Here is an 11,992-nt window from a genome sequence, read left to right on the forward strand (position 1 = left end):
GGGTGGTTGGGTGGGTGGATGGTTGGTTGGATGGTTGGATGGATGGATGGATGGTTGGTTGGTTGGATGGATGGATGGATGGATGGATGGATGGTGGTTGGTTGGTTGGTTGGTTGGTTGGTTGACTGGTTGGTTGACTGGTTGAATGGTTGGATGGATGGATGGATGGATGGATGGATGGTGGTTGGTTGGTTGGTTGGTTGGTTGGTTGACTGGTTGAATGGTTGGATGGATCGATGGATGGATGGATGGATGGATGGATGGATGGATGGTGGTTGGTTGGTTGGTTGGTTGGTTGACTGGTTGGTTGGTTGAATGGTTGGATGGATGGTTGGATGTATTTATTGGATCCAGTTTTTCCACTTATCCAGGTCTAAATGTTAAACTTGGTTTCCCAAACTTTCCATCGAAAGGAACCTGGATAATTTTATCAGATCAGATTTATTGTTGATTAAAGAGATTTTAGCTTTGATCATGAAAACTCCTGCTTAGCTTATAGCAACACTGATAATTATCACAGTTGAGTTCAGTATTTTAGTTTTCTGATGATCGACTGGTTTCAGGTAGCTTCAGGTGCGTAGAGGTTAAAGTTTAGATAAGCAGAAACTCCAAATAAAAAAGTTTGATTTGAGATGTTTGGTGCGAAGCTGCAGCTGCTTGATCATTCCGCCTGGCGCTTCCTGTCCTCTCTGTCACACTGTCTCCACTCACAGCATCTCTCCTGCGGTATGAAAACTTTATTGGATGCCGCCAGAGTCCTTGAGGGGAAACACTTTAAATGTCTCTGCAATTATACTTCTAATAATGGCTTCACTCACCGCCACACAAACACACATCACACACACATCGAGACGTACATGCAGCCGGGGGCCAACAGTGACACAAAGGAAGTGGAAGTTACTCTGTCAGTCAGTGAGGCTATTAATCTCTGTCACCTGGAGCGGTGTGTGTGTGTGTGTGTGTGTGTGTGTGTGTGTGTGTGTGTGAGCGTGTGGGTGTGGGAATGTGTTACAAAGCTAAGGGTGTGTGTCACAATCAAAACATGGCTGAAAGCAAGCTGAGGTTTCCTCACCACATCACCGTGCATCTACATGTAAACAGATGTTTGATGCACAAACACAGAATCTAAGGCTGTTTTTCCACACCTGACACTCCGTTACATTTGGTTTGATTTGAGATCAACGTTGCAACATTTGTTACATTTTCTGCTGGTGTGTTTCACTTTCACACTGCACTGTGTCAAATCAACCAAACCCTTTGAGTAACCCGTTCCCCTCCTCACCTGTGGGGGCGCTGCACCAAGAACCACAGAAGGAAACAACATGAAAACACTGAGCGCAACTTCCTTCACCAAACAGAAACAAAAATGGAGGCGTCAGATTCTAGTGGTTGTAGGATTTCTCTTTTGTCTTTAGTGAAAGATCACGAGGCATTTCTCCCGTTAACGATAGCCTAGCGCATTTGTTCTCGTTGTATTTACCCAGAATTCCCTTCACTGTATCCATTTCCTGCTTTAGGAGCGGTCTCTGGTCCACTTATTGCTCACATATGTATTCGAATCACACCAGAATTCACTTCAACCGAACCGAGACCGAGGTCTGCAGGTGGACTAGAGTTATCTTCTTTGGTCCAATAACACATTCACACCTCCACAAATGAGCCAGACTTTCTAGACAAACAAACTGGATTTCAATTAAAACAAACTAAACAGGATTGGTGTGAATGCAACCGAAAACAAATTTCACTGTTGCAATAGAAGATGGACCTCAACCACTTCAACAGCTCTCACCATCTTTGGTGTCCATCAGCTTTGTTATAGTTGGTACTTTTTGGTTTGTTACTGAAGAAATTTAGCAGCACAGCTAAATTTAATCTGACGTCTCATAAGTTGATTATCTTGTTCATGAGAACTTTCATTTTGGTATAAATGAAATGCAGAAAAACAAACCAACAATGTGATGATTGAAAGTCTGAAAGCAGGATTGTGTCCTGATTGAAACTTGAGGGGAAAATCTTTACTTTTCTATGAAAATAGAGAAACAAATCTTATTTTGTCTCCCACTTTTTCTATTTGTCTTTTTAATAATTTTTCCCAACTTGTGGCATTTCTTCCTGTCTGAACTTCTGGTCCCTTCTCTCCCATCCTTCTCCATTCACCGTACTTTGCTCCACTTTGCTCAGCAGTCATCCTCCATCTTTGTTATTTTGGTATTTGGATCATCATTAGACCCCATCCATCTCTTCCTCCTCCACTGACCTTCTGCTTTCTTGCTTCCCCCCCGTCCTTCCCTCTCTTTTCTCTATTTGATGAGGAGAAATCTAGGAAAGAAAGGTGTTGCACCCTGATGTGAAAGATGCCAAATGTCTGGGTCACGCTCACACCGAGCGCCGACCGCTGTGAGTTCATTTGTGTGTGAGTGAAAGTCTGACAGGTTCACAGCAGGGGGCGCGAATCAGGGTGTTGCAGAGTTTTAGTTAAACACTTTAATAGGAGCTGGGGCTATGTATTAGGGCTATAAAAATAAAAATATGAGAATAAAGTCAAATAGTACAAGAATAAAGTTGAGATACTATAAGAACAAAATCATAATAAAGAAGACAGTCATAATACAAAGAGATTGACGTCATAATATTTTGAAAGTAAAAACATAATATTATGACTTTATTCTTGCAATTTCATGATGAAATTCTCTCAATTTGATTTCTTTCACTTTCTTGGCCCTAACACTGCATCTTATTGCGACTGATACACTTTTCTTCATGATATCCAGTCATGATTGGTGAATCCCAGGGTAACACTTTATTTGAAGGGGGTTGAATAAGACTGACATGACACTGTCATAAACATGACATAACACCTGTCATGAACATGACATAACACCTGTCATGAACATGACATAACACCTGTCATAAACATGACATATCACATGTCATGAACATGAATAAGCCTTCATGAATATTTATGACTGTTGTCATAAAGCATCATTCATTAAATTATGACACTTTAAATACAAAGTTGACATTATTCAAAATATCTTTATGACAACTTGACATTAACCAAGAAATCATTACTGTTTAAACTTTACCTTTAATAACATAAAGTTACCTAATTTTTAAAGTGCAATCAGTAAAACTTTTATAACAAATTTATATCAGTAATGATCATAAACATGACACTGTCATGTTTATGACAGTGTTATGACAGTCTTATTCACCCCCCCTTCTAATAAAGTGTTACCAATCCCAGTTACTGGAGGAAATTTAAGTTTAATTTTTAAGTTTGGCTGAAATTTTCTGCTTCACACTCTGGCTCCTGAAGACGCAGGAGTTTTCAGGAGTAAAATTTTTCTTTCAGATGAGACTAAGAGTTTTCTATATAGTGACAATTTCCACAAATATGTAAAATATATAAATTTTTAAGTAAAAGCTACATACTGCAGCTTTAAGGCCTGCATTATGTAACATTAACATATTTCTGCCTGTTTATTTACATTTATTTGTTGCTTATTCTTTACTCTTTCATAAAGCGTTAACCTCTGTCCGTTTTTATTTCTGCCGTTGCTTTTAAATGCAAAAACTGGGGCTTAAATTGAACTAAATTATTTCAGAACCTGGTGAAGACAAAATCTCTTTTATTATGTCCCAATACTTTGTATTTAAAGAGGTGTTTATTTTTTTACCATGACTGTAATTCGGTTTTGATCTTTGAATAAAAACTGATGCCTGTGAAGTCACGAATCGCTCTCTTATCAAGGACAGTTCCCTACATTGTCATCGCTGAGGCTTTTCTAAGCAGCTGGAACATGTTAACAGTTTTATAAATTATTCAAACTGACCACTTAGAGTAAAACTGACCTTTTATTATTTTAATGTGTGAAACGAAGGTCTACAAACATAAATATGGGCTGATTTGCACTTTTTTTTTGACAACAGCTCCCCATGATGTGAGCTGACAGAGACAGTGTTTCTGTGGGTTTGCTGTCCTTGCCCAATAAAGGAAAAGCGTTGCAGATAAATGTTGTTCTCCACACACCTTGCGTGTCTCATATATCTCTGTTAGTCCACAGGCTGCAGCTGCAAGGCCGCGCTCCAGTGTGTGTGTGCTCTCATAAATGCGAGTCGGAGCGTGCTTCATGTTAATGTTTATGAGAATGGATGGGATGAGTGTGTTTACTGCCTCCCGGCTTCGGAGAAAATCACTCATGAGATTTAAACTTGAGAGATTTGCTGCTGCTATGTGTGGTGAGAGTGTGTTGTGATGTAAGCTGCACAAGCTCTTGGTGAATTCTGCTTTTAAAACTTAAACACTTTTACAGGAAAACATGTTTTCATTTCAACAGTCTTTCTCGTTTTGACTGTGTTTACTCAGTTTATACAATTGAATAAACAAATGCTCCTATTATTATCTTTTGTCAAGAAAAATCTAAATAAAATCTTGAATCTGTTTACTGTGATCGTTTAGTGTAAAGGGGCTGACAGACATTTTATTACCAAAGGAGATGAATGACAAAATCATCTGGTAAAATCACACAATTTAGATTAGATTTTAATTTGAAACAAAACAAGAGAAAACAAATCCAAAGGCAAACATATCTGAATTATTTCATCTGAAAATGAGACATGGTTAAACTACCCCTCCTTTTTCTAAAACAGAACATATTATGCAAAATTCACATGTTGCACGTTTCTGTTCCTGCATTTCGGTTTCCTGCAGCCAGAGCTCATGTACATTTGGTCAGCGTGTTTTACCACTGTCCTTTGGCTGCTGGAAAACGCACGTGTTCTGATATCGACTTGGCATCCAGAATTACTTGCTGCATTCTAGTCGGTTGTGCAGGAGGCTCCACTTCTGCTTTTCGAAGATGTATGGTCGTAATATTGCAACAGGGTTTTCAACCATTTTCATATGTGAGTGTGAACGTTGAGTTGGGGGCTATGGCCAACAGCAGCTGTTTAGATTTATTTATTTTCTATTCCTGTGTGTAAAAATCATGATGTGATGAGCAGAATATTTAAATTAATATGTAACTAAGCTGTAGTTTAGCAGAAAGCAAGCAGCAGGGTGATGGACAGCGTTAAGACCCACCTCCTGGCTCTGATTGGTTGTTTCTGATTGAGTGGTGTATTCCTGCACTGGGAGAAGGCAGAGGAGCTCCATGTTTTCAGATTATCTGTCTCATACCATACTGTCATAAAATAATAATGATTTTAAAACACATATATAAATGTTTTTTAATAAAAGCCACATACTTCAGCTTTATTGATGAAAAATACAATGTTCTTCCTTCTCAAAGGGTCTTTTTGTACACCAATAGATTAATTTTGCAAGTTAAATACGACGTCTCTAGACATGAAAAGCGCCATTTTCTCTCAGATTTCACAATGTTCTGCTTCAAAACTCTGCGGCTCTGAATTATACCAAGGTGGATAATTACCTTCTTTTTTAAAGGGGCACATGGTCCAATGCCAATGAGGAAGTAACACTATGAACAAGAACATCAATTTGAGAAGGGATGAGATTAAATATCTGCTCTCTAATGTATTTCTTTGAGATTCTGAGCACAGATACAGTAGAACAGATTGTAACTTATTTAGTGTGACCTTTGTGGCAGATTTGTCAGGGTAGCCTCTTTTATTACAAGGTAAAGTTATATGGTGCAGAGGATATTTAGAGACGAAAGTACAGAATGAGAGAGTTCGATAATGCTCAGTAAAGTCTTAGGATGCATTCACACCAGTCCCGTCCGATTTAATTGAACTCTAGTTTGTTTGCCTAGAGAGTTTCTTTGGGGAGGTGTGAATATCTGCAGGCCTCTGAGAAAAGGTGTTTCATAATTAAGGTAAAGATTTTAAGAAGAAGATACAAACCAAGGATGACAACAAGAAGACTGAACAAGAAGGAGGTGAGACATCAAGATGATTGGCTAAAGAGGATTGTAGGAAACAGAAGGATCTGCAGAAAACTGACTGGCTTTTACCGTCTAGGGAGGAGATCACTAGCTGTGTTTCCACTGATTGTATAGCTGTTCAATCTGACATTTCAAAAATATTTTTTTAATGAAACCCAATTTTGAAACACAAACAAACAAAATTAAAATCATCAAGACACATCAAATATGTTGATCAAAGTTCCATTTATTTTGGTCCAAAAGGTGGATGATTGTGGCCTTGATTTAAAAGATTATAAGATTAAAACTCATAGTTACTGAAGTTTTCCTTTTTGATCAAATGTTTAGTTAATGTGGCTTGTGTTTTCCTGAACTCTTTACAGTTATGATGTGTGAGTCTTTGCGTTTTGTTCGTGACGTTGGATTTTTTCCTTTGGATCGTTTCTTTTTCGTGGTTTCTGACTGTAGGAACCTCCAGTTATTGTTAATGTGACTCGTATAAAGTGAAAAAAGTGTTTAGCAGTTTTTTTTAGCCAAAATCTTTTACTGAAAAATGAGTTTTTTTTTCATTAATCTAATTTATTTTCCATTAATCTAATTTATTTTCCATTAAGCTAATTTATTTTTGAAATGTGAAATTGCAGAGTTACAGCTAGTGATCTCCTCCCCAGATGTTAAAAGCCAGTCAGTTTTCTGCAGATCCTTCCTGCACTTTTGCTTATCATCTTGGTGTCTCACCTCCTTCTTATCCAGCCTTCTTGTCTGTGGTTTGTATCTTCTTTTTGAAGTCTTTGACTTCATTAATTACGTTAATTTTCTAAATGACTCAACCCAGCTGAGAGAATGTTTCTGTTTTGCGTCCCCAGACTTGTCTGACTCTCCTCTGCAGAGCGGTTGGCTGAAATGCTCCAGTCGATCCGCCTTGAACCTGAGTGTTTTCTGTGAGTGCACGGTACTACATCTGCCTATTAAATTTAAACACCATTTTCTTGACTGCTTTATAAAAACCAGCACAGGCGAGGCCACAATTTAGCCCTCCACTTAACACTCTATCACGCCGTCGCTGTTTTCCCCGGCACTCGTCCCTTTCTCGGCGTAAATCTATCTCTCTTTACTCCACTCAGAAGTCCATTACAGCCTCCCGCCTGCAGCCTCCTCGGTTTGTTATCTGTCCCACTCACATTATCTCCACCTCTCCTCTCTCTCTCTTCATTATCGTGCTAAAATCAGATCTGACATTCTTCCTCCATCTCTTCATCTTCGGCTTTTACTGTCACCGATGCTTCTTCCCGTTTTCTTGACCGCCTGACTATTTTTTTCTTTTGCAGATGTTCCATGGACAAGTTGTGTTTTCCCTCCATTTATTTAAACTGTCTTTCTTTTCCTCCATCCATTCTTTCTGTGGTCCTGCTTGCACTTCATCACTTTTGGCAGCACCGACTTAAAAAAAAGAAGAGAATTTTATGCAAATGCAAGGCTGAAAAATGAGTGTTCACCTCAGTGGCAATGTGCAGAGGGAAGCAGCGAAGAGCCTCATTACAATATTTTCTCTTTGTTGTGGAACCGGAGGATAATAATTAAGAATGATTTGTGATTCTTGGGAAGAAGCTGAGCCTCTTCAACTCCTAAAACCGAAGTTTTACACATGTAGAGAGAAGATGGAGGTAAAAAAAAACAACTATTATTCAGATTTTCGAGGCAAAATTAGATGAGAAACAAGCCAACAACTAACAAAACCCTCAGCTGAAGGTAAATCAGTTCCTGTAGTTGATGTGTTTCTGACAACATAATCAATGTGATCTTGGAAAACGTTGCTCCTCTCCTCTTTTCTGCCTTCATGCAGCAGTTTTCTGATGGATGTTCCTCCGAGGGTTTGCTGTCTTCTGTCTGACTTTTAAAACTGATGCAGCACCACTGAGGCCAAATATCAAAGGGTCAAAGGTTGAAGAAGTCGGGGTCAGCCTCCAGATATCCTCCCCTGATGCACTTGTTTACATTTACTGACAGTCACAGTCAGACCAGTGACACTTTAGAGGGAAAAATTGGGAGAAATATCACCAGCTATTCAATTTCAGTCACAAAACTAGTTTAAAAAGAACTTTATTGCAAAGTAAATTACTGAGAATGTCTTCCAAACCTAAAATAAAGTTCAGTTTCATCATATTTTTAAAGTTTTTCCCTTTTCCTAAATAGAAACACAGAGGTGAACCCAAAAGGCAGAAGAGAAAGACCAAAACGTCCGGTGGATTTCGGAGACGTCTTTTTGTTTTGCTTTTTCTCTGTTAAAAATAATCCCCAAACTGTTGCCATTGCTTCTTCCCCGTCGGCCATGTTTGTTTACTCTGAACTCATGTCTGGTCTCAAAAGATTTCTGGAGATTTCCCATCTTATGCATAAAGTGCGATGTGTAGTTTTTGGACGCCACACACACTCAGGTTTTGAAAATCAGCCAATAACTTGAAAGGTGAACTTTTATTCTTCCTTGAACAGTGTAGGTCTATGTAAAACATGTTCATTACATTTTTTTTTCACAAAATCATTCTGAGATAATGAGATTTTATTCTGCTCAGTTCTTCCTATTTGAGCTGTTTTAGGTGTCTTGTCACTTTAAATGCCATTAAGCTGCTGGTGGCCATGCTGCCCAACTCAACGTTTGCACATGGATGTGAAAATGGCTCAAACGGATGCCCATCTATACAACCGTACATCTCTGAAAAGTAAAAGTGAAGCCTGCTGGACAACCAACAAGAATGCAACAACTGGTTTCTGGATGGTAAGTCAGCAACAAAACACTTTTCTTTTCCAGCAGCCATTGTACAGCACACACAGTGGTAAAGCCAGCTGACCAAACTCAGCTTGGGTTGCTAGGTAACGGGCGGAACTCTGTTGGGGTTACTATGTAACAATGCATTGCTCATTGAATGTGACTTAACAATCGGGAGGTTTTTGAAACATTTTCCAGACATTAAAACATTAAATTATTGCCAAAAAATGGCTGGGTGTTTTTTTAAGTACTTGGGCTGTTTTTAGAAACAGTTGAGACTTTGGCTTCCAGTCATTAAACTTAGTAAAAACAGCAAGGATTTTAATAGAAAGTTCTTGTTTTTGTTGCTGAGTTTGACTAAAACCAAAAACACAAAATCTTACCAAGTATTTTTGGTCTACTTTCCAGTGTGAATGTCTTACTATACTTGAAATAAGACAAAACTAATTTATAAGTAACTTTTCAGCAAGAGATATGAGCTTGCTTTAAGTTCTTTCTCTTTAAAATGTTTTGTTTCAACAAAAACTGTTGGAAAACTGCAATTTTCTTTAAAGAATCTTTCATTGTCATGGTAATATTGGACGCTTAAATCACAAAAGTGAAAGATTTGCAATCAAATGATTTGGCATTTTTAACTGGAGAAAAATAGGGCCGATCAGTGTTGTGAACTTGGTGACTTTGGCTGACAGTGTGAAAAGTTTGGACACCCCTGAAGGAGAATGTTGAGGACTAACAAAAGCCAGAAGTGGGTCAAAGTTTCATCTTTCCAACATCTGGACCTGGACTCCAACGCAAACATTCCCAACTTGACCAAGAAACAAGAAACTGAAATTACCTTTTAGTGTAGCAGTTTTGACTTAAAATTCTCAGTGATTATAACTCAAAGTGTTAGTAAACAGAAATGCACACAAGCAACAGGCGTGTGTGTTTCCTTAATGAAGTAAAATACTGGAAGAAGGTGGAGCTGCAGATGGAGACAGATCGGAAAGGACAGGAAGGAAAAATAATAGCCAATTTAGCCTTGTCATCTTAAAGCCGCATTTTGGCATTTTAAATATTAGTTATTCCTCCTCAGCACTCCGTTGTCACATTGCACAGGAGGGGAAAAACTTAAGTTTCTATAAAAATGGCTTGTTAGCATCAGCAGAATGCCAGTTTGGAACCAAAGGGCGATCGTAAGTGATCTCTGAAATCCTGCAGCTGATAAAAGAAAGGATTGGAGAAGGAAGACAGAGAAGATGAGGGTCAGTGTTTCTTTTTTATTTATTTTCTGGTTGAAGAGGATAATGAGGAAAGAGGTCAGAAGGAGTGAGATGGAGAGAAGCTAAAAATGGAGGACAAAGATAAAACAAAGCACAGCTTAGACGTGTTATGGATCCAGTAGGAAATTTACCAACTTCTTTCATGGTGTTGATGGATTTCAATCAATTCTCAAAGACTTTGACGAAATTGCTTCTTAATCTATGAATAAAATAACCCAAAGTCATGATGGTAAATCTTTTATAACCATTTGTTCGCAGGTCTGTTCGGGTTGGAAGATTGTTAAAGAGGAAGGAAAAGTGTCCACTGGTGAACTTGAAACGGATTGCAGTTTTTTCTTCCTCAGAAGACTCGTCCTCCCTGTGACGGCTCTTTTTGTTCAACAGTTCTGCAAAGAAGAACAGGTAAAAATTCCTCCATAGTGATGCTAACAAAGATGGCAGCTGGTTCCACCAAGAGAGGGAAACTTTTTGATGAAAAGTTTTTAGCACTAAGATGAGACCAAGACCTCTAAAGCCAATTAGTTGCACTCTGAGGAAAGGGGACTAAACACACTGCAAAACTTACCAAGTATTTTAGTTTCTGATGTAAATATCTTATTACACTTGAAATAAGAAAAATCTAACTTATGAGTAACTTTTCAGCTAAATGTAGGAGCTTTATTTAAGGCAATAACTCCTTAATATTGATGAGAAAGTTCTGGTTCCACTGGCAGATTATTTCAGTTACAACATGGGAAAAATGTCTCCTGCCGATATGTTCTATCGTTCTATCGTTCTATCGTTCTGTCGTTCTATCATTCTAGTTTCCAGTACAAATATGTTAGTGCGCTTTAAATAAGACAAAAATAAATTATAAGCAAGCTTTACGCAAGACATAGGGGCTGGTACCAGATGATTTTGGTTTTTATGTTCTGCAGAATCGACTCGGTTGGAGACCTTTTAAAGTTCTGTTACATTTTTTACCTGTTAGAACCTCTAATAGAAGTTTAAAAGAGACCTTTTATGCAAAATTAGCATTTTTCACAATTTTTCTTTCTATTTGGGTCTCAACTGCTTCTAAAAACACACATAAAACACCCAGCCATTTTTCAAGTCTTTCTAAAAATCTTACTGAGTCATTTTGATATAGTTTTTGGTGCAAATATTTTATTACACTTAAATTAGGACAAAAGCCATAAGACACTGTGGCTAGTTTTAAGTTAATATTCCTTTAATATTGGTATTAGTTACACTTTTGTTATTTTACTTATAACAAGACATTTTTCTAATGATATAAGTAAAATAATTAATACTTTTTCATCAATATTAAGGAATTATTTGCTTAAAAAAGCTCCCACATGTTCTTGAAAAGTGACCTGTTGGTTAGTTTTGTTGTATTTAAAGTATTTTCACTGGAAACAAGAATACTTGGTAACATTTTGTGTTTTTACAGCGCATGTGTGATTTTGATTTTATTTCTTGTGCAATAAAAATGCAGCAATTACAAAATTGTGGGTTTTTTTCGACATTGGAGGAAAATAAACAAAGATTTGAGAAAATCTGTAATGGAATTGCAGTTACTGTTGCTGCAGATTCCTCAGTCTTTAACTGCTTTGGAAACTGAACAGCTTTCCAGCACAGATTAAAATAAAAAACATGAGGTGAGCCAGCTTTGTAGTCCAGAAAAGCTTTTATAAAACCCAGCAGACCCAGAGTTCATGAGCGCGCAGCAGCATCTGACGGCCTTGGAGTGGGAACAGATTCATACGTCGGGTCTGAAAGCTGCATGTCTGTTTTCTTCTGTATTGGAATACTTCTATGTGAGTGTGTCACATTTTATGCAACCCAGTATTTCAATTAAAAGCTGAAAGTCGCCCTTTGTTTGGCATTCTGTCAAGGGGAGAGAGACAGAAAGAGTGAAGCATATTACTCTATTCAGACATCCAGCAGGAATGAAAAGGAAAGATTCAATTTTGTCTCCGACTGCTGCACACGAAGGACAAACTATTCATTGATGTTTAGAGAATACACACCACCTACCTTCACATTTTCAAGCCCCAACAAATACACACATCTGCCAGCACACACATTTACAGTGC

The sequence above is a fragment of the Poecilia latipinna genome, unplaced genomic scaffold, assembly GCF_001443285.1.
Source record: "Poecilia latipinna isolate Pla-1442-1.1 unplaced genomic scaffold, P_latipinna-1.0 Scaffold1566, whole genome shotgun sequence".
Lineage (NCBI taxonomy): Eukaryota > Metazoa > Chordata > Actinopteri > Cyprinodontiformes > Poeciliidae > Poecilia > Poecilia latipinna.